This window comes from Sciurus carolinensis, chromosome 13 (genome assembly GCF_902686445.1).
Source record: "Sciurus carolinensis chromosome 13, mSciCar1.2, whole genome shotgun sequence".
Lineage (NCBI taxonomy): Eukaryota > Metazoa > Chordata > Mammalia > Rodentia > Sciuridae > Sciurus > Sciurus carolinensis.
The window spans coordinates 49817856-49840320 of NC_062225.1; positions in this window are offsets into that span (position 1 = coordinate 49817856).

Here is a 22465-nt window from a genome sequence, read left to right on the forward strand (position 1 = left end):
GTCTTGGGCCACTCCAACTGGCAGCTGGGCAAGCAACACAGAAAGAGGAAGGGGTCAATAACTTCCAGCTCTTGCTCCCTCTCTCTCAGTACATAGCCCAAGAAGACATGGAAAGAAAGACAGATGGGGAGCTAGGCAGGTGGTGTGTAGGTCTAATCAGGCCTTGGGCTTTGTTGGATGGTGTCAATACACCCATTGCGATGTCAATACACCCCTTGGGCCTAGCAGTTGCTGATCTTTGTCAGGAGTGAAGAGATTGACAGAAAGAAGCAAGGCAGTGATTCCCAATCTCTTTACAGCACAGAAAGGAGGCAGAGAAGGAAAAGCAGAGTTGAGAGAACTTTGCTACAAATTTATACCTGGATTTGAGGAACTGTGGAGAACAATGTCAACAAGCTTTTTGTTTTTCATAAGGTTGGAGAGTAGGAGGCTTAGCTCTGAAGTGATTGTAGTAATTATAGGGTTTAGTGGCATTTCTCAAAGTGGTGCCAATATTGGGATCAGCAGAAGTCACACATTGATTTAAAGTATCGTTATCTGGATATTCTCCCAAAACAGGGCTCCTAAGAGAAAGAAACTCACAAAGTAGTTCCTTATTTAAAAGAAGAAGTGATAACTATCCCCATAGAGGGGTAGACACACAAACAATACAAAAAAAAAAAAAAAAGAAACAAGGGAACAAACCACTCCAAACAGCCCATAATGCTTTAACAACTAACTCCATAGATACCAGAGTGGAGAAAACGTCAGAGAAGGAATTTAGAAATTTTACAGTTAAAATGTTCTATAAGCTAAAAAATATGTACGGAGTGAATCGGAGAAAATACAGAAAGTAAAAGATCACTTCAATAAAGAAATAGAGATTCTGAAAAAAGAACCAAATGGAAATCCTGGAAATGAAAGACTCAATAAGTCAAATTAAAACTTCAATGGAAAGCATCACCAATAGATTAGACCACTTTGAAGATAGATTTTCAGGCCCTAAAGACAAGGTATATGATCTTAAAAATAAAGTTGACCATAAAGAAAAGATGTTAAGAGACCATGTACCAAAATATTTAAATATGGGATAACATGAAAAGGCCAAATTTAAGAATCATTAGAATATATAAAGGCTCTGAAATATAAGCTAAAAGAATGCACAATTTTGCCAATGAAATAATATCAGAAAAAATTTCAAACCTTAAAAGTTAGGTGGAAATTCAAACACAAGAGGCATGTAGGACTCCAATTACACAAAATAACAATATATCCTCTTCAAGACACACTGTAATGAAAATGCCTAACATACAGAATAAGGATAGGCTCTTGAAAGCTGCAAGAGAAAACTGGCTGGTTGCATTTAGGAGTAAACCAAATCTGGATTTCAACTGATTTCTCAACCCAGACCCTAAAAGCCTGGAGGGCCTGGAAAAATATATATCAAACTCTGAAAGAAAATGGATGCCAGCAAACAATATACTCAACAAAATTAAACTTCAGAATCGAAGATGAAATAAAAACTTTTCATGATAAACAGAAGCTAAAAGAATACATAATCAGAAATTCTGTGCTACAAAACATACTCAATGAAATACTTCATGAAGAAATAAAAAAATAAAAATCATCACATGGGAGGAATTACATTAGAAGAAAAGTCTATTAAAGGAGAATCAAGTCTGATTTAAACATTAGCAATAAATCAAAATGGCAAGAACTAAAATTCATCTTTATAATAGCATTGAATATAAATGGTCTAAACTCTTCAATTAAAAGACACAGGTTGGCAGATTAGATTAAAAAACAAGACCCAACAATATGCTGTTTGCAAGAGACTTGCCTCACAGGTAGAGATTGAAGGTGAAAGAATGGGAAAAGACATACATGCAAATAGTACTCATAAACAATCAGGGGTAGCTATTCTCATATTAGATAAAGTGAACTTTAAGCTAGAATGAATCAGAACAAAGAAGGTTGATTTATATTGATTCGTACTGATTAATCAAACAACAAAATGTAAATATTTATGCCCCCAAACAATGGTGCATCTACATGCAAAAACTCTTCTTAATATTAAGAATTAAATAGACTACAATACCACAATACTGGGTGATTTTAACATACCCCTTTCACCACTAGGTAGATCATCCCAACATAAACTAAGTAAGGATTCTATAGATATAAAATTACAATTAAAAATATGGACCTAACAGACATGTATAGAATATTTTGTCCATCGATGACTGAATTCACTTACTTCTTATCAGCACCTGAAACATTATCTAAAATGGATCATATTTTAGGTTACAAAGCAAATTTTAGCAAACACAAAAAAGAGATAACATCTTGCATTCTATCATATCATAATGAAATTAAATTAGAAATCAATAAGATAAAAAAAACCCTAACACCTGGAGATTAAATAATATACTTTTGAATGATGAAGGAATAGCAGAAGAAATCAGGGGTGAAGTAAAAATATTCTTAGAAGTAAATGACAACAGAGGTACAATATATCAAAATCTCTTGGACAGTAGGAGAGCAGTTTTAAGAGGAAAGTTTATAGCATTAAGTTCATACATCAAAAGAATAGAAAGACACCAAATAAATAAGTAATGTTACATCTCATGGCCCTAGAAAAAAAAGGACAAGCCAACATCAAAATTAGTAGAAGACAGGAAGCAGTTAAAATCAAAGCCAAAACCAATGAAATTGCAAATTAAAAAACAGAAAATTTCAACAAAACAAAGAGTTGGTTTTTTGAAAGGATAAACAAGTTAGATAAACTCTTAGCCAAATTAAGAAATAAATAAAGCACTTAAATTAACAAAATCAGAGGTGAAAAAGGAAATATCAACATAGATACTGAAATCCAGAGGAACAACAGAAACTATTTTGCAAATTTATACTCCAATAATTTAGAAAAATCTTGAAAATATTGATAAATTCCTAGAGACCTATGATCTACCCAAATTAAGCTAGGAGAATGTAGAAAACTTAAACAGATGAATTTCTCTTAATGAAATTGACACAGCTATCAAAAGTCTTCCAACAAAGAAAAACCCAGGACCAGACATATTCTCAGTTGAGTTCTACCAGACCTTTAAAGAATTACTAACATCAATCCTCCTCAAATTATTCCATGAAGTAGAAAAGGAAGAAACACTGCCAAACTCATTCTATGAAGCCAGATCACCCTGATATCAAAATCAGTAAAAGACATATCAAAGAAAAAAACATTTCAGACCCATATCTTTGCTGGACATAGATCAAAAATTCTTAATAAAATATTGGTAAATTTACCACATTTAAAATCACATGAAAAAAATAGTGCACCATGATCAAATGGGTTTCATCTCAGGGATGCAAGTTTGGTTCAACAAATGGAAATCAATAATTATAAATCAGCACATAAATAGAGTTAAGGTCAAGAATCACATAACTCAATAGATGTAGGAAATGCAACTGTATAGCATCCATTCATGTTTAAAACACCAGAAAATCTAAGGATAGAAGGAATATGCCTCAACATTTTAAAGGCTATATATGACAAACCAAGGCCAGAATTATACTGAACAGAGAATAACTGAAAACTTTCCTCTAAAAACTGGATAACAAGATAAGAATGCTCACTTTCACCATTGCTATTAAACATAGTCCTTAAACTAGTCAGAGAAATCAGGCAAGAGAAGGAAATTGAAGGAAAACAAATAGGAAGAGTTCAAGTTATTTGCTGACAATATGATCCTATATCTTGAAGACCCCAAAAAACTCCATTGGAAGACTTCTAGAGCTCACAAATGAATTTAGCAAAATAGCAGAATACAAGATCATTACTCATTAGTCAATTGCATTTCTATACTCCAATAATGAATCTGCTGAAGAAGAAATCAGGAAAATTATCCCATTCACAATAGCCTTAAAAACAACAACAACAAAAACCAAAACAAACAAAAACAAAAAACAAACAAACAAAAAAAACCTTGGGAATCAATCTAATGAATGAGGTTAAGGAACTCTACAATAAAAGGTATAGAACACTAAAGAAAGAAATTGTAGTATCCCTTAGAAAATGAAAGTCTCTCTCATGTTCTTGGGTAGGCAGAATTAATATTATCAAAATGGCCATACTACCAACAGTGCTATACAGATTCAATGCAATCTCCATAAAAATACCAATGATATTCTGCACAGAATGAGAAAAAGCAGTTCTGAATTTTATGTGGAAAAACAAGAGACCCAGAGTTGCCAAAGAAATCCTTAGCAAAAAGGGTGAAGCTGGAGGCAACATGATTTCAGACCTCAAAGTGTACTAAAAAGCTATATTAACAAAAACAGCACAGTACTGGCATCTAAACAAGCATGAAGACCAATGGAATAGAATAGAGACAGAAACAAAACTACATAGCGTTATACTAGAAAAAGGTCTCAAAAACATACATTGAGCACAGGCCCAGGCCCAGCCACTAATCCTGCGGATATCTAGTGCCATGCCGGACCAGCGTGGGGATCCCTCAGCACCGTGCTGAAGCTCCCCATCTAACAATAAGTGGGATCACCTCTGCTATCATGAATTTTTCCTGCCCTGAACACCATCTTCTCTAGGAGCAACTCCCAACCTGGGACACTACATTATCAAGTACTTCTCATGCATTAGGCTATTGAAGACTAGAAGGTTTTAATAGTATATTAAAGTTTTATTGTAGAATTTTTAAATAGTATTATTATTATTAATTCCTACTTTTCTATTTTTTAATTATTTTTCTATGATCGCCCACCGCCCGCGGGGACAATCACAATGCGTATGCTCTTCTTGAGCACAGGAACCAAAAGCTTTATTCCATAAGTCTCAGACTTAAATTGAGAACATCAGCCTATCAGAGAGTAGACTACCAGGAAAGTCAGCCTATCAAGGAACAGTCTCCAGGCAGATACCAGGATCGCCTCATGTACAACAGCCAACCAGAGTTACTTCCTAAAGCTTGTATATGAGTGCAGCTATGTCTGGCAAACTGCCAGGCGCCATCTTAGCGATCAGGCCACGGTGCGGCTCTGGGGCCCTCAGAGCCCGCCCCTGACATTTTTCTCACTCTATTTTCTTCTTATCTGTTTCCTTGGAGTCTCTTTCAAACATTTTTCATGCTAACAACCAATTTCTTTTAGTTCCACTTTCACACTTCCTGTGATTTAGTACCTCTATAAACTCACTTATTATCTCAATAACATTATATCCTATACCCCTCCCCATCCCCTTTGTCCACCATCAGAAATGTGGACCTTATTGCAAACCTATTGTTTATGCTATAGATAATTGAACTTATCAAGACAATACTGTCAATTTCTTAATTTTTGTTGTTGTTGTTAATTAAGGGACTATTTGATTAAGGCTGCATATTGTTTGTATTGTGTGCTCCTAATATTGACCTTCCACTTTAAGGTGAGATTTTGGAAACCTGCAGGTACACTATAACCTATGGGGGGAAACCATAATACCTGGGATCTGCACTGCTAGAGAGAAAGATACACAAACAACAAGGGAAGAAAGTGTCCCAAACAAACCTAGATGCTATATTAATAGAATCCAATGACAGCATGGTAGAAAAAAGTCACAAAAGGAGTTCAGAATGTACATAATTAAAATGATTCGTGAAACAAAGGATGAGATGAGAGAGCAAATGCAGGCAATGAATGATACCTCCAATAAACAGTTGAAAGAGCAACTGTAGGAAGCAAAAGGTCATTCCAATAAAGAGACACAGATTCTGAAAAAAACAAAACAAAAACAAAAAACAGAAATCCTTGAAATGAAAGAAACAATAAAGCAAATAAAAAACTCAATGGAGGGGGTGATACAAGATGGCAGACTAGAGGGTGACTGCATCTCCAGTCACTCCAGAACCCAGGATTCAGAAGGGGAGGCATTGAGAGACTCAGAATAAAGTAGAGCCACGGGGTGAGTCTCCCCCACCAGGTGAAGCTCGACCTGGGCGGCAGGCCCGGATAGGGGTGGCTTATCAGAGCAGAGCAGGGCAGCTAGAGTCTTCCCCAGGTAGCCCTGCCAACTCTGGCGGTGGGCTCCTCGCACACGGCCAGCTTCTTGGAGCAGGCCACCCAATGAGAGCCGTTCTGCACAGAACCAGCTCCAAGTCCCGCCAGTGGTGAGCTCAAGCCTGCAGGCAGCTTCAGGGACCAGGACAGGGCAGCCAGGGACTTCCCCAAGCAGCCCTGCTCCCTCCGGCAGCAGGCACCTTTCATGGCCAGCTTCTCGGAGCAGACCACCCAGTGAAAGCCTTTCCACACAGAGCCAGCTCCAAGCACTGGAACCAGTAGCAGGCTAGGGGCAGCTTTCTTTGAAGCACTGCATTATCAAGTTCCTCCAAGACTTCGGGCTACTGAAGGTGGGAGGTGATACACTGGAAATCTACAGGGACACTATAAACCAATAGAGGAAATCTGCAATATCTCAGAGTCCCACTGACACCTGACCAATATGAGAAAACAAGGGAAGAAAATGTCCCAAACAAACCTAGATACTATATCAATAAAACCCAATGACACTACAGCAGAAGAAATGTCAGAAAGGGAGTTCAGAATGTACATAATTAAAACAATCAGGGAAGCAAATGAGGAGATGAAAGAGCAAATGCAGGCATTAAATGATCACACCAATCAACAGTTAAAAGAGCAAATACGGGAAGCAAGAGATCATTTCAATAAAGAGTTAGAGATACTGAAAAGAAAACAAACAGAAATCCTTGAAATGAAGGAAACAATAAACCAAGTTAAAAACTCCATAGAAAGCATAACCAGTAGGATAGAACACCTAGAAGACAGAAGCTCAGCATTGAAGACAAAATATTTAATCTTGAAAACAAAGTTGACCAAACAGAGAAGCTGGTAAGAAATCATGAACAGAATCTACAAGAACTATGGGATATCATGAAAAGGCCAAATTTAAGAATTATTGGGATTGAGGAAGGCTTAGAGAAACAAACCAAAGGAATGAACAATCTATTCAATGAAATAATATCAGAAAATTTCCCAAATCTGAAGAATGAAATGGAAATCAAGTTCAAGAGGCTTATAGGATTCCAAATACACAAAATTACAACAGACCCACACCAAGGCTCATTATTATGAAAATACCTAACATACAAAATAAAGACAGAATTTTAAAGGCTGTGAGAGAAAAGAACCAAATTACATTCAGGGGGAAACCAATAAGAATATCAGCAGATTTTTCAATCCAGACCCTAAAAGCTAGAAGGGCCTGGAACAACATTATTCAAGCTCTGAAAGAAAATGGATGCCAACCAAGAATCTTATACCCAGCAAAACTTACTTTCAGATTTGATGATGAAATAAGATGCTTCCATGATAAACAAAAGCTAAAAGAATTTACAAAAAGAAAGCCAGCATTACAGAACATTCTCAGCAAAATATTCCATGAGGAAGAGATGAAAAACAATGATGCAAATCAGCAATGGGAGGAACTAGCCTAAAGGAATAGCCTAATAAAGGAGAAACCAAATCATGTAAAAAACAAAAATGAGTCAAATGACTGGGAATACAAATCATATCACAATAATAACCCTGAATGTTAATGGCCTGAACTCATCAAACAAAAGACATAGATTGGCAGATTGGATTAAAAAGAAAAATCCAACAATATGCTGCCTGCAAAAGACTCATCTCATAGAAAGAGATACCCACAGACTAAAGTTGAAAGGATGGGAAAAAACATATCACACACACGGACACAGCAAAAAAGCTGGAGTATCCATCCTCATTTCAGATAATGTGGACTTCAAGCCAAAACTAGTCAGAAGGGATAAAGAGGAACATTACATACTGCTTAAGGGAACCATAAATCAGCAAGATATAACAATCATAAATATCTATGCCCCGAACATTGGCTCATCCACGTACGTCACACAAATCCTTCTCAATTCCAGAAATCAAATAGACCACAACACAATAATACTAGGCGATTTTAACACACCTCTCTCACCACTGGATAGATCTTCCAAACAAAAATTGAATAAAGAAACCATAGATCTCAATAACACAATCAACAATTTAGACTTAACCGACATATATAGAATATACCATCCAACAAAGAACGAATACACTTTCTTCTCAGCAGCACATGGATCCTTCCCTAAAATAGACCATATTTTATGCCACAAAGCTACTGTTAGCAAATACAAGAAGATAGATATACTACCTTGTACTCTATCAGATCATAATGGATTGAAATTAGAAATAAATGACAGAATAAAAAACAGAAACTTCTCCAATACCTGGAGATTAAATAATACACTATTATATGATGAATGGATAACAGAAGACATCAGGAGGGAAATAAAAAAAATTTTAGAAGTAAACGAGAACAAAGACATATCATTTCAAAATCTCTGGGACACTATGAAAGCAGTACTTAGAGGAAGATTTATTTCATGGGGTGCATTCAAAAAAAGAAGTAGAAATCAACAAATAAACGACTTAACACTACAGCTCAAAGCCCTAGAAAAAGAAGAACAGACCAACACCAAAAGTAGTAGAAGACAGGAAATAGTTAAAATCAGAGCTGAAATCAATGAAATTGAAACAAAAGAAACAATCGGAAAAATTAACAAAATAAATAGTTGGTTCTTTGAAAAAATAAACAAAATTGATAAACCCTTAGCGACACTCACAAAGAGAAAGAGGGAGAAAACTCAAATTACTAAAATTCGGAATGAACAAGGAAATATCACAACAGACACGAGTGAAATACAAAACATAATTAAAAGCTATTTTGAAAATTTATACTCCAACAAAATAGAAAATTTCGAAGATATCAACAAGTTTCTAGAGACATATGAATTACCTAAACTGAACGAGGAGGACATACACAACTGAAATAAATCAATTTCAAGTAATGAAATAGAAGAGGTCATCAAAAGCCTACCAATAAAGAAAAGTCCGGGACCAGATGGGTTCTCAGCCGAGTTCTACAAAACCTTTAAAGAAGAGCTCATTCCAATACTCCTCAAAGTATTTCATGAAATAGAAGAGGAGGGAACCCTCCCAAACTCATTCTATGAAGGCAATATCACCCTGATACCTAAACCAGACAGAGACTCATCGAGGAAAGAAAATTTCAGAACATCGATGCAAAAATTCTCAACAAAAGTTTAGCAAATCGCATACAAAAATATATTAAAAAGATAATGCACCACGATCAAGTGGGTTTTATCCCAGGGATGCAAGGTTGGTTCAACATGTGGAAATCAATAAATGTCATTCACCATATCAACAGACTTAAAGTTAAGAATCACATGATTATTTCAATAGATGCAGAAAAAGCATTTGATAAAATACTGCATCTCTTCATGCTCAAAACAGTAGAAAAAATTGGGGTAGTGGGAACATTCCTTAACATTGTAAAGGCCATCTACGTAAGCCCATAGTCAATATCATTCTAAATGGTGAAAAACTGAAAGCATTCCCCCTAAAAACTGGAAGAAGGCAGGGATGCCTTTTTTCACCACTTCTATTCAACATCGTACTTGAAACTCTAGCCAGAGCAATTAGACAAACCAAAGAAATTAAAGGGATACGAATTGAAAAAGAAGAACTCAAAGTATCCCTGTTCACTGATGACATGATTATATATTTAGAGGAACCTGGAAATTCCACCAGAAAACTTTTAGAACTCATAAGTGAATTCAGTAAAGTAGCAGGTTACAAGATCAATGCTCATAAATCCAATGCATTTTTATACATAAGTGATGAATCTTCAGAAAGAGAAATTAGGAAAACTACCCCATTCATAATAGTATTGAAAAAAATAAAATACTTGAGAATCAATCTCACAAAAGAAGTGAAAGACCTCTACAATGAGAACTACAGAACACTAAAGAAAGAAATTAAAGAAAACCTTAGAAGATGGAAAGATCTCCCATGTTCTTGGATAGGAAGATTTAATATTGTCAAAATGGCCATACTACCTAAAGTGCTATACAGATTCAATGCAATTCCAATTAAAATCCCAATGATGTACCTTGCAGAAATAGAGCAAGCAATTATGAAATTCATCTGGAAGAATAAAAAACCCAGAATATCTAAAGCAATCCTCAGTAGAAAGTGCGAAGCAGGGGGCATCGCAATACCAGATCTTCAACTCTACTACAAAGCAATAGTAACAAAAACAGCATGGTATTGGTACCAAAATAGACAGGTAGATCAATGGTACAGAATAGAGGACATGGACACAAACCCAAATAAATACAATTTTCTCATACTAGGCAAAGGGGCCAAAAATATGCAATGGAGAAAAGATAGCCTCTTCAACAAATGGTGCTGGGAAAACTGGAAAACCATATGCAACAGGATGAAATTAAACCCCTATCTCTCACCCTGCAGAAAACCGAACTCAAAATGGATCAAGGACCTTGGAATCAGACCAGAGACCCTGCATCTTATAGAAGAAAAAGTAGGTCCAGAACTTCAACTTGTTGGCTTAGGATCAGACTTCCTTAACAGGACTCCCATAGCACAAGAAATAAAAGCAAGAAACAACAACTGGGATAGATTCAAACTAAAAAGCTTTCTCTCAGCAAAGGAAACTATCAGCAATGTGAAGAGAGAGCCTACAGAGTGGGAGAATATCTTTGCCAATCATACTTCAGATAGAGCGCTAATTTCCAGAATCTATAAAGAACTCAAAAAACTCTACACCAAGAATACAAATAACCCAATCAACAAATGCGCTAAGGATATGAATAGACACTTCACAGAAGAAGATGTACAAGCAATCAACAAACATACGGAAAAATGTTCAACATCTCTAGTAATAAGAGAAATGCAAATCAAAACCACCCTAAGATTCCATCTCACCCCAATTAGAATGGCGATTATCAAGAACACAAGCAACAATGGGTGTTGGCGAGGATGTGGTGAAAAAGGTACACTCATACATTGCTGGTGGGGTTGCAAATTAGTGCAGCCACTCTGGAAAGCAGTATGGAGATTCCTCAGAAAGCTTGGAATGGAACCACCATTTGACCCAGCTATCCCACTCCTTGGCCTATACCCAAAGGACTTAAAATCAACATACTACAGAGATACAGCCACATCAATGTTCATTGCTGCTCAATTCACCATAGCCAAATTGTGGAACCAACCTAGATGCCCTTCAGTTGATGAATGGATAAAGAAATTGTGGCATATATATACAATGGAATATTAGTCCGCCATGAGGAATGATAAAATTATGGCATTTGCAGGCAAATGGATGAAACTGGAGAATATCATGCTAAGTGAGATAAGCCAATCTCAAAAAACTAAAGGACAAATGATCTCGCTGATAAGTGGATGAGGACATATAATGGGGAGTGGGATGGTTTAGCGTTAGGGTTAGGGTTTGGTTTAGGGTTAGGGATAAAGAGGGTGGTAAGAATGGAGGAAGGAAGGACTGTATAGAGGGAAAAGAGGGGTGGGAGGGGTGGGGGGAAGGGAAAAATTAACAGAATGAATCAAACAACATTACCCTATGTAAATTTATGATTACACAAATGGTATGCCTTGACTCCATGTACAAATAGAGAAACAACATGTATCCCATTTGTTTACAATTAAAAAAAAAAAAAGAAAACTCAATGGAAAGCATCACCAACAGACTGGGCCACATGGGAGAGAGAACTTCAGACAATGAAAACAAAATATTTAATCTTGCAAACACAGTTGAACAAACAGAGAAGATGGTAAGAAATCATGAATGGAAACTCCAGGAACTATGAAATATCATGAAAAGACAAAATTTAAGAATTATCGGAATTGAGGAAGGCACAGAGATACAAATCAAAGGAATGAACAACCTATTCAATGAAATAATATCAGAAAATTTCCCAAACCTAAGGAATGAAATGGAAATCAACTACAAGAGACTTACAGAACACCAAATGTACAAAATTACAACAGAGCCATACTAAGGCTCAGTATAATGAAATGCCTAGTATGCAAAATATAGATAGAATTTTAAAGACTATGAGAGAAAAGCATCAGATTACATATAGGGGGAAACCAATATGATTTCTCAGACCAGACCCAAAACCGAGAAGGGCCTGAAACAACATATCTCAAGTTCTGAAAGAAAGTGGATGCCAACCAAGAATCTTAAACCCAGCAAAACTTACCTTTAGATTTGAAGACAAAATAAAATCCTTCCATGATAAACACAAGTTAAAAGAATTTACAAATAGAAAGCCTGCACTACAGAACATTCTCAGCAAATTATTCCACAAATAAGAAATGAAAAACAACAATGTAAGTCAGCAAAGGGAGGAACCACCTTAAAGAAAAAAAAAAAAAAAAAAAAACAATCAAAGGAGAAACCAAGTTAAGTTCAAAACCAAAAATAAGCCAAAATGACAGGGAATACAAATCATATCTCAATAATAACCCTGAATGTTAATGGCCTGAACTCATTAATCAAAAGACATAGACTGGCATATTGAATTAAACAAAGAACCCAACAATATGCTGCTTTCAAGAGGCTCATTTCATAGAAAAAAACACCCACAGACTAAAGGTGACAGGATGGGAAGAAACATTCCATAAACATGGACTCATATCAGATAAAGTCAACTTCAAGCCAAAGTAAGAAGTAATAAAGAAGGACATTCCATACTGCTCAAAGGAAGCATAAATCAGCAAGACATAACAATCATAAATGTTTATGCCCCAAACAATGGAGCATCCATGTATGTCAAACAAATCCTTCTCAATTCCAGGAACCAAATAGACCACAACACAATAATACTAGGTGACTTTAATACACCTCTCTCACCACTGGATAAATCTTCCAAACAAAAATTGAACAAAGAAACCATAGAACTCAAGAACATAATCAATAATTTAGACTTAACAGATATATATATAGAATATTCCATCTATCAACAAGTGAATACAATTTCTTCTCAGCAGCACATAAATCCTTCTCGAAAATAGACCATATGTTATGCCATAAAGCTACTCTTGGCAAATACAAAAAAACCAGAAATACTACCTTGTATTCTATCAGATAATAATGGAATGAAATTAGAAATCAATGATAAAATTAATAAACAGAAACTACTCCAACACCTGGGGACTAAATAATATGCTATTGAATGATGCATGGATAGCAGAAGACATCAGGAGGAAATTTAAAAATTCTTAGAGGTAAAAGAGAACAATGATACAACATATCAAAATCTCTAGGACACCGTGGAAACAGTAGTAAGAGGAAAATTCATTGCATGGAATGCATTTAATAAGAAAGAAAAAGTCAACAAATTAACAACTTAACATTACAGCTCAAAACCCTAGAAAAAGAATAACAGATCAATACCAAAAGTAGTAGAAGACAGGAAATAATTAAAATCAGAGCTGAAATCAATAAAATTGAAATAAAGGAAATGATTCAAAAATTGACAAAACAAAAAGTTGGTTTTTTGAAAAAAAAATAAGATTGATAAACACTTAACCATACTAATGAAGAGGAGAGAGAAAACTCAAATTTCTAAAATTTTGATGAAAAAGGAAATATCATGAAAGACACTATTGAAATACAAAACTTAATTAGAAGCTATTTTGAAAATCTATACTCCAACAAAATAGAAAATTTTGAAGACATTGACAGGTTTCTAGAGACATATTATCCCCCCAAACTGAATCCTGAGTACATACAAAATTTAAACAGATCAATTTCATACAATGAAATAGAAGAAGTCATCAAAAGCATACCAACCAAGAAAAGTCAGGGACCAGATGGTTTCTCAGTTGAGTTCTACAATACCCTCAAAGAACTCATTCCAATACTCCTCAAAGTATTCCATGAAATAGGAAAGGAGGGAACTCTTCCAAACTCATTCTATGAAGCTAATATCACCCTGATACCAAAACCAGACAAAGACACATCTAGGAAAAGAAAAAACTTCAAACCAATATCCCTGATGAACAGTGATGTAAAAATTCTGGCAAATTGCATACAAAAAAATATTTATAAAATACTGCATCATGATCAAGTGGGGTTCGTCCCAGGGATGCAAGGTTGATTCAACATCCAGAAATCAATTAATGTAATTCACCACATCAAGACTTAAAGTTAAGAATCATATGATTATTTCAATGGATGCAGAAAAAGCATTTTATAAGATATAGCACTCCTTCATGCTCAAAACACTAGAAAATATAGGGATAGCAGAAACATACCTCAACAATGTAAAGGGTGTCTATGCTCAGCCCACAGCCAATATCATTCTGAATGGTGAAAAACTGAAAGCATTCCCTCTAAAAACTGGAACAAGGCAGGGATGCCCTCTTTCACCACTTCTATTCAACATCATCCTTGAAACTCTAGCCAGAGCAATTAGAGAGACGAAAGAAATTAAAGGGATACGAATAGGAAAAGAAGAACTCAAGCTATCACAATTTGCTGACAACATGATTCTATGTTTAGAGGATTCAAAAATTCTACCAGAAAACTTCTAGAATTCATACATGGATTCAGCAAAGTAGCAGGATATAAAATCAACACTTATAAATCTAATACATTTCTATTCATAAGTGATGAACCCTCTAAAAGAGAAATTAGGAAAACTACTCCATTCACAATAGCCTCAAAAAATATATAAAATACTTGGAAATCAATCTGACAAAAGAGGTGAAAGACCTCTACAATGAAAACTACAGAACACTAAAGAAAGAAATTAAAGAAGACCTTAGAAGATACAAAGATTACCCATGTTCTTGGTTAGGCAGAATTAATATTGTCAAAATAGCCATACTAGCAATTCCTAGAAGAAAACATAGGGTCAATAATAGTCCAGGATGTAGGCATAGACAATAACTTACCTACTAGGATCCCTAATGCTCAGAAAATAATGCCAAAAGTTAATGAATGGGGTGGCATCAAATTAAAATTCTTCTGCATAGCAAAGGAAACCATTAAAAAGAGAATCTACAAAATGGGAGAAAATCTTTGCTAGCTACTTTACTGACAGAGGATTAATATCTAGAATATGTAAAGTACTCAAAAAACTTTACACCAAAAAGCATATAACAATTAATAAATGGGCAAATGAATGAAACACACTTCTCAAAAGAAGAAATACAAATGACCAACAAATACATGAGAACATGTTCAACATCATTAGCAAATAGGGAAATGCTAATCAAAACTGCACTGAGATGGACACAAAGTTGTCCATCAATGGATGAATGGATGAAGAAAATGTGGTATATATATATATATATATATATATATATATATATATATATATATACACACACACACAGTTTAGTTTTATTCAGCCATAAAGAAAAATGAAATTGTTATTTGCAGGAAAATGGATGAAAGTAGAGACCATTAGTTGAGTGAAAAAAGACAAATTCAGAAGGTCAAGGGTCATATATTTTCTCTCATATGTGGAAGTTAGAGTGAAATAAAAGTGGGGAAGCAGGGGTCTCATGAAAATCAAAGGGAGATCAGTGGAGGGAAGAGATCAGGGGGTGAGAGGTGGGGAGGGAGTTGGGATGTGCTGGGGAGTGATATTGACCAAATTATATTGCAATGTTGTGTGCATGTACTAATAGGTAACAATCCCATCATTATGTACAACTATAATGCACCAATAAAAGTGTTGAAATAAAAGAATGTTATTACAAAAGGGAACATTGTATATATCCTTTTCAGTTTGTCTTTTTATTTTTTTTATTGTAAACAAATGCGATACATGTTGTTTCTCTGTTTGTACATGGCGTAAATGCATACCATTTGTGTAATCATAAATTTACATAGGGTAATGTTGTTTGATTCATTCTGTTAATTTTCCCTTCCCCCCACCCCTCCCACCCCTCTTTTCCCTCTATACAGTCCTTCCTTCCTCCATTCTTGCCCCCCTCCCTAACCCTAACTCTAACCCTAACACTAACCACTCCCAACCCCCATTATGTGTCATCATCCACTTATTAGCGATATCATTCGTCCTCTGGTTTTTTGAGATTGGGTTATCTCACTTAGCATGATATTCTCCAATTTCATCCATTTGCCTACAAATGCCATAATTTTATCATTCTTTATGGCTGAGTAATATTCCATTGTATATATATACCACAGTTTCTTTATCCATTCATCAGTTGAAGGACATCTAGGTTGGTTCCACAATCTGGCTATGGTGAATTGAGAAGCTATGAACATTGATGTGGCTGTATCTCTGTAGTATGCTGATTTTAAGTCCTTTGGGTATAGGCCAAGAAGTGGGATAGCTGGGTCAAATGGTGGTTCCATTCCAAGTTTTCTAAGGAGTCTCCATACTGCTTTCCAGAGTGGCTGCACTAATATGCAGCCCCACCAGCAATGTATGAGTGTACCTTTCTCCCCACATCCTCGCCAACACCTGTTGTTGCTTGTATTCCTGATAATCGCCATTCTAATTGGGGTGAGATGGAATCTTAGGGTGGTTTTGATTTGCATTTCTCTTATTACTAGAGATGTTGAACGTTTTTCCATATGCTTCTTCATTGCTTGTAGATCTTCTTCTGTGAAGTGTCTATTCATTTCCTTAGCCCATTTGTCGATTGGATTATTTGCATTCTTGGTGTAGAGTTTTTTGAGTTCTTTATAGATTCTGGAGATTAGTGCTCTATCTGAAGTATGATTGGCAAAGATATTCTCCCACTCTGTAGGCTCTTTCTTCACATTGCTGATAGTTTCCTTTGCTGAGAGAAAGTTTTTAGTTTGAATCTATCCCAGTTATTGATTCTTGCTTTTATTTCTTGTGCTATGGGAGTCCTGTTGAGGAAGTCTGGTCCGAAGCTGACAAGTTGAAGTTCTGGACCTACTTTTTCTTCTATAAGATGCAAGGTCTCTGGTCTGATTCCGAGGTCCTTAATCCATTTTGAGTTTAGTTTTGTGCATGGTGAAAGATGTGGGTTTAGTTTCATTCTGTTGCATATGGATTTCCAATTCTCCCAGCACCATTTGTTGAAGAGGCTATCTTTTCTCCATTGCATATTTTTGGCCCCTTTGTCTAGTACGAGAAAATTGTATTTATTTGGGTTTGTGTCCTTGTCCTCTATTCTGTACCATTGATCCACCTTTCTATTTTGGTACCAATACCATGCTGTTTTTGTTACTATTGCTTTGTAGTAGAGTTGAAGATCTGGTATTGCGATACCCCCTGCTTCACTCTTTCTGCCAAGGATTGCTTTAGCTATTCTGGGTGTTTTATTCTTCCAGATGAATTTCATAATTGCTTGCTCTATTTCTGTAAGGTACATCATTGGGATTTTCATTGGAATTGCATTGAATCTGTATAGCACTTTAGGTAGTATGGCCATTTTGACAATATTAAATCTTCCTATCCAAGAACATGGGAGATCTTTCCATCTTCTAAGGTTTTCTTTAATTTCTTTCTTTAGTGTTCTGTAGTTCTCATTGTAGAGGTCTTTCACCTCTTTTGTGAGATTGATTCCCAAGTATTTTATTTTTTTTGAGGCTATTTGAATGGGGTAGTTTTCCTAATTTCTCTTTCTGAAGTTTCATCGCTTACGTATAAAAATGCCTTAGATTTATGTGCATTGATCTTATAACCCGCTACTTTACTGAATTCACTTATGAGATCTAAAAGTTTTCTGGTGGAATTTCCTGGTTCCTCTAAATATATAATCATATCATCAGCAAATAGGGATAGTTTGAGTTCTTCTTTTCCTATTCGTATCCCTTTAATTTCTTTGGTCTGTCTAATTGCTCTGGCTAGAGTTTCAAGGACGATATTGAAAAGAAGTGGTGAAAGAGGGCATCCCTGCCTTCTTCCAGTTTTTAGGGGGAATGCTTTCAGTTTTTCACCATTTAGAATGTTATTAGCCATGGGCTTAGCGTAGATGGCCTTTGCAATGTTAAGGAATGTTCCCACTATCCCTATTTTTTCTAGTGTTTTGAGCATGAAGGGGTGCTGTATTTTATCAAATGCTTTCTCTGCATCTATCGAAATAATCATGTGATTCTTGACTTTAAGTCTATTGATATGGTGAATGACATTTATTGATTTCCTGATGTTGAACCAACCTTGCATCCCTGGGATGAAACCCACTTGATCATGGTGCACTATCTTTTTAATATGTTTTTCTATGCGATTTGCTAAAATTTTGTTGAGAATTTTTGCGTCGATGTTCATTAAGGATATTGGTCTGAAATTTTCTTTCCTTGATGTGTCTCTGTCTGGTTTAGGTATCAGGGTAATATTGGCTTCATAGAATGAGTTTGGGAGGGTTCCCTCCTCTTCTATTTTATGGAATAATTTGAGAAGTATTGGAATGAGCTCTTCTTTAAAGGTTTTGTAGAACTCGGCTGAGAACCCATCTGGTCCTGGACTTTTCTTTGTTGGTAGGCTTTTGATGACTTCTTCTAAGTCATTACTTGAAATGGTCTATTTAAATTGTGTATGTCCTCCTCGTTCAGTTTAGGCAATTCATAGGTCTCTAGAAACCTGTTGATGTCTTCGAAATTTTCTATTTTGTTGGAGTATAGATTTTCAAAATAGCATCTAATTGTGTTTTGTATTTCAGTCGTGTCTGTTGTGATATTTCCTTGTTCATTCCGAATTTTAGTGATTTGGGTTTTCTCTCGTCTTCTCTTGTTAGTGTGGCTAAAGGTTTATCAATTTTGTTTATTTTTTCGAAGAACCAACTATTTATTTTGTCATTTTTTGTACTGTTTCTTTTGTTTCAATTTTGTTGATTTCAGCTCTCAGTTTAACTATTTCCTGTCTTCTACTACTTTTGGTGTTGGTCTGTTCTTCTTTTTCTAGGGCTTTGAGCTGTAGTGTTAGGTTGTTTATTTGTTGAGTTTTACTTCTTTTATTAAATGCGCTCCATGAAATAAATTTTCCTCTAAGTACTGCTTTCATAGTGTCCCCAGAGATTTTGATATGATGTTTCTTTGTTTTCACTTACCTCTAAGAATTTTTTAATTTCCTTCCTAATATCTTCTGTTATCCATTCATCATATAATAGCATATTGTTTAATCTCCAGGTGTTGGAGTAGTTTCTGTTTTTTACTCTTTCATTTATTTCTAACTTCAATCCATTATGATCTGATAGAATATAAGGTAGTGTCTCTATCTTCTTGTATTTGCTAACATTAACTTTGTGACATAATATATGGTCTATTTTAGAGAAGGATCCATGTGCTGCTGAGAAGAAAGTGTATTCGCTCTTGGTTGGATGGTATATTCTATAAATATCTGTTAAGTCTAAATTATTGATTGTGTTATTGAGATCTATGGTTTCCTTGCTCAATTTTTGTTTGGAAGATCTGTCAAGTGGCGAGAGAGGTGTGTTAAAATCACCTAGTATTATTGTGTTATGGTCTATTTGGTTTCTAAAATTGAGAAGAATTTGTTTAACATACATGGATGAGCCACTGTTTGGGGCATAGATGTTTATGATTGTTATATCTTGCTGATTTATGGTTCCCTTAAGCAGTATGATATGTCCTTCTTTATCCCTTCTGACTAACTTTGGCTTGAAGTCCACATTATCTGAAATGAGGATCGATACTCCAGCTTTTTTGCTGAGTCCATGTGCATGGTATGTTTTTCCCCATCCTTTCACCGTTAGTCTATGGGTATCTCTTTCTATGAGGTGAGTCTCTTGTAGGCAACATATTGTTGGATCTTTCTTTTTAATCAATCTGCCAGTCTATGTCTTTTGATTGATGAGTTCAGGCCATTAACATTCAGGGTTATTATTGAGATATGATTTGTATTCCCGGTGATTTGGTTCATTTTTTAAATTTTATTTATTTATTTATTTATTTATTTATTTATTTATTTATTTATTTATTTTTTGACACACCTTGGTTCCTCCTTTATTTGACAGTTCCTTTAGGATAATTCCTCCCTTTGCTGATTTGCTTCTTTGTTTTTTATCTCTTCCTCATGGAATATTATGCTGAGAATGTTCTGTAATGCCGGCTTTCTTTTTGTAAATTCTTTTAGCTTTTGTTTATCACGGAATGATTTTATTTCATCGTCAAATTTGAAGGTAAGTTTTGCTGGGTATAAGATTCTTGGTTGGCATCCATTTTCTTTCAGAGCTTGAAAAATGTTGTTCCAGGCCCTTCTAGCTTTTAGGGTCTGGATTGAAAAATCTGCTGATATCTGTATTGGTTTCCCCGTGAATATAATTTGGTTCTTTTCTCTCACAGCCTTTAAAATTCTGTCTTTATTTTGTATGTTAGGTATTTTCATAATAATCTGCCTTGGTAGGGTCTGTTGTAATTTTGTGTATTTGGAGTCCTATAAGCCTTTGAACTTGATTTTTCATTTCATTCTTCAAATTTGGGAAATTTTCTGATATTATTTCATTGAGTAGATTGTTCATTCCTTTGGTTTTTTTTCTCTAAGCCTTCCTCAATCCCAATAATTCTCAAATTTGACCTTTTCATGATATCCCATAGTTCTTGGAGATTCTGTTCATGATTTCTTACCATCTTCTCTGTTTGTTCAACTTTGTTTTCAAGGTTAAATATTTTGTCTTCAATATCTGAGTTTCTGTCTTCTAGGTGTTCTATCCTATTGGTTATGCTTTCTATGGAGTTCTTAATTTGGTTTATTGTTTCCTTCATTTCAAGAATTTCTGTTTGGTTTTTTTTCAATACCTCTAACTCTTTATTGAAATGATCTTTTGCTTCCTGTATTTGCTCTTTTAACTTTCGATTGGTGCTATCATTCAATGCCTGCTTTTGCTCTTTCATCTCATCGTTTGCTTCTCTGATCATTTTAATATGTACATTCTGATTTCTTCTGCCATGCTGTCGTTGGATTTTATTGATCTAGATTTATTTGGGGCATTTTCTTCCCTTGTTTTCTCATATCGTTCAGGAATCAGTGGGTCATTAAGATATTGCAGATTTCCTCTATTGACTTATAATGTCCCTGAAGATTGCTAGTATATCCCCTCTTATCCTTCAGTAGCCTGCAGTCTTGGAGGAAGTTGATAATGCGGTGCTCCACAAGGCAGCTGCCTCTCTAGGATTGGTGACTCTCAGGTGGGGTATATTTCCTGATAGTGGGCAGAGGTGCCTCCACTTGTTGACCAATGGTCATCCAAAGGGGAACTAGGCTGCGGGCTGAGGCAAGGCCCTTTTGTGCCTGTGTCTCTGGTTTTACCATCCTTGTGGGAAAACCTCACCCAGCAGGGAAGACTCACCCGGTGGGGAGGTCCCGCTGGTCAGTTCCCCTCCTAGAGGTTCCCCTCAATCTACAACTACTGCCTGGGCTCGGCTGTCTTCCTCTGCAACGTTCCCAGGGGCCCGGACCTACCTCCTGGACCTGGGAGCCTCACCCTTCGCAGGCGAGTCTCCTTAGGCTGCCTCTCCTCAGAGAATCTGCCCGCAGTCCTGGAAACTTCGTTCTGCCCCTAGGCGTGTCTCTGTGCGGCTCTTCCACCAAGAAGCCGGTCCTGGGACCCTGCTCTGCACCTAATCACCTGGCTATGTGGCCCCTCCTCTGAGCCGCCACCTGGAGCCCCATACAATAGCTCCAAGACCCAGAGACCCGCCACACACCTCCTCCTCCGGACAGCCGCCCGGTGTTCCGACGCAGTCACTAGGAGTCCAAGCAACTCACTTCGCATCTCCTCTTCCCGCCAACTGCCCGTAGCCCTAGGCAGTCACTCCGAGTCCAAGTGACCCACCTTGTTCCTCCTCCTCCTCGGGGTAGCCCCCTGGGTGTTCAGGAGCGGTCGCTCGGAGACCAAGTGACCCACCACGCTCCTCCTCCAGGCAGGCCACCGGTGTTCAGGAGCGGTCGCTTTGAGTCCAAACAACTCACCACTCACCTCCTCCTCTGGCATCCAGGCACCCCCGCCCCCCTGTGTTCAGAAGCGGTCGTTCTGAGTCTAAATAGCTCGCCATGCAGCTCCTCCTCTGGCAACCGCCTGTGGCTCTGATGCAGTCACTCCTAGACCAAGCGACCCGCCGCGCCTCTCCTCTTCCTCCGGGCAACCCTCTGGTGTTCAGAAGCGGTCGCTCTGAGTCTAAACAGCTTGCCACACTGCTCCTCCTCAGGCAGCCGCCCGGAGCCCCAGTGGTTGCTCCGAGTCCAAGCGCTGTGCTGAGCCGCCTCCTCTACGATGATCCCAGTTGTCCGTGTTTACCGCTCTTGTGGGGGGAGGGGCGTCTCGCCGAGCAACTCTACCTCACAAAGTTCCCTGCGCTCCGGGGCTACTGCCCCATCCGGGACGCCTCCCCAATGGGAGAGACTCACCCGGCGGCTTTGAGTTGGTCCCAAGTCTCTCACTATCTCCTCTTTTGAATCCTGCGTCCTGGAGCAACATGAAATGCAGTCGCCCTCTAGTCCGCCATCTTGAAAACCCCCCTCAGTTTGTCTTTTAAAATTCAGCAAAATTCTCTGGAGATTCGTCTAGGTTGCTGCATGAAGCAATGATTTTT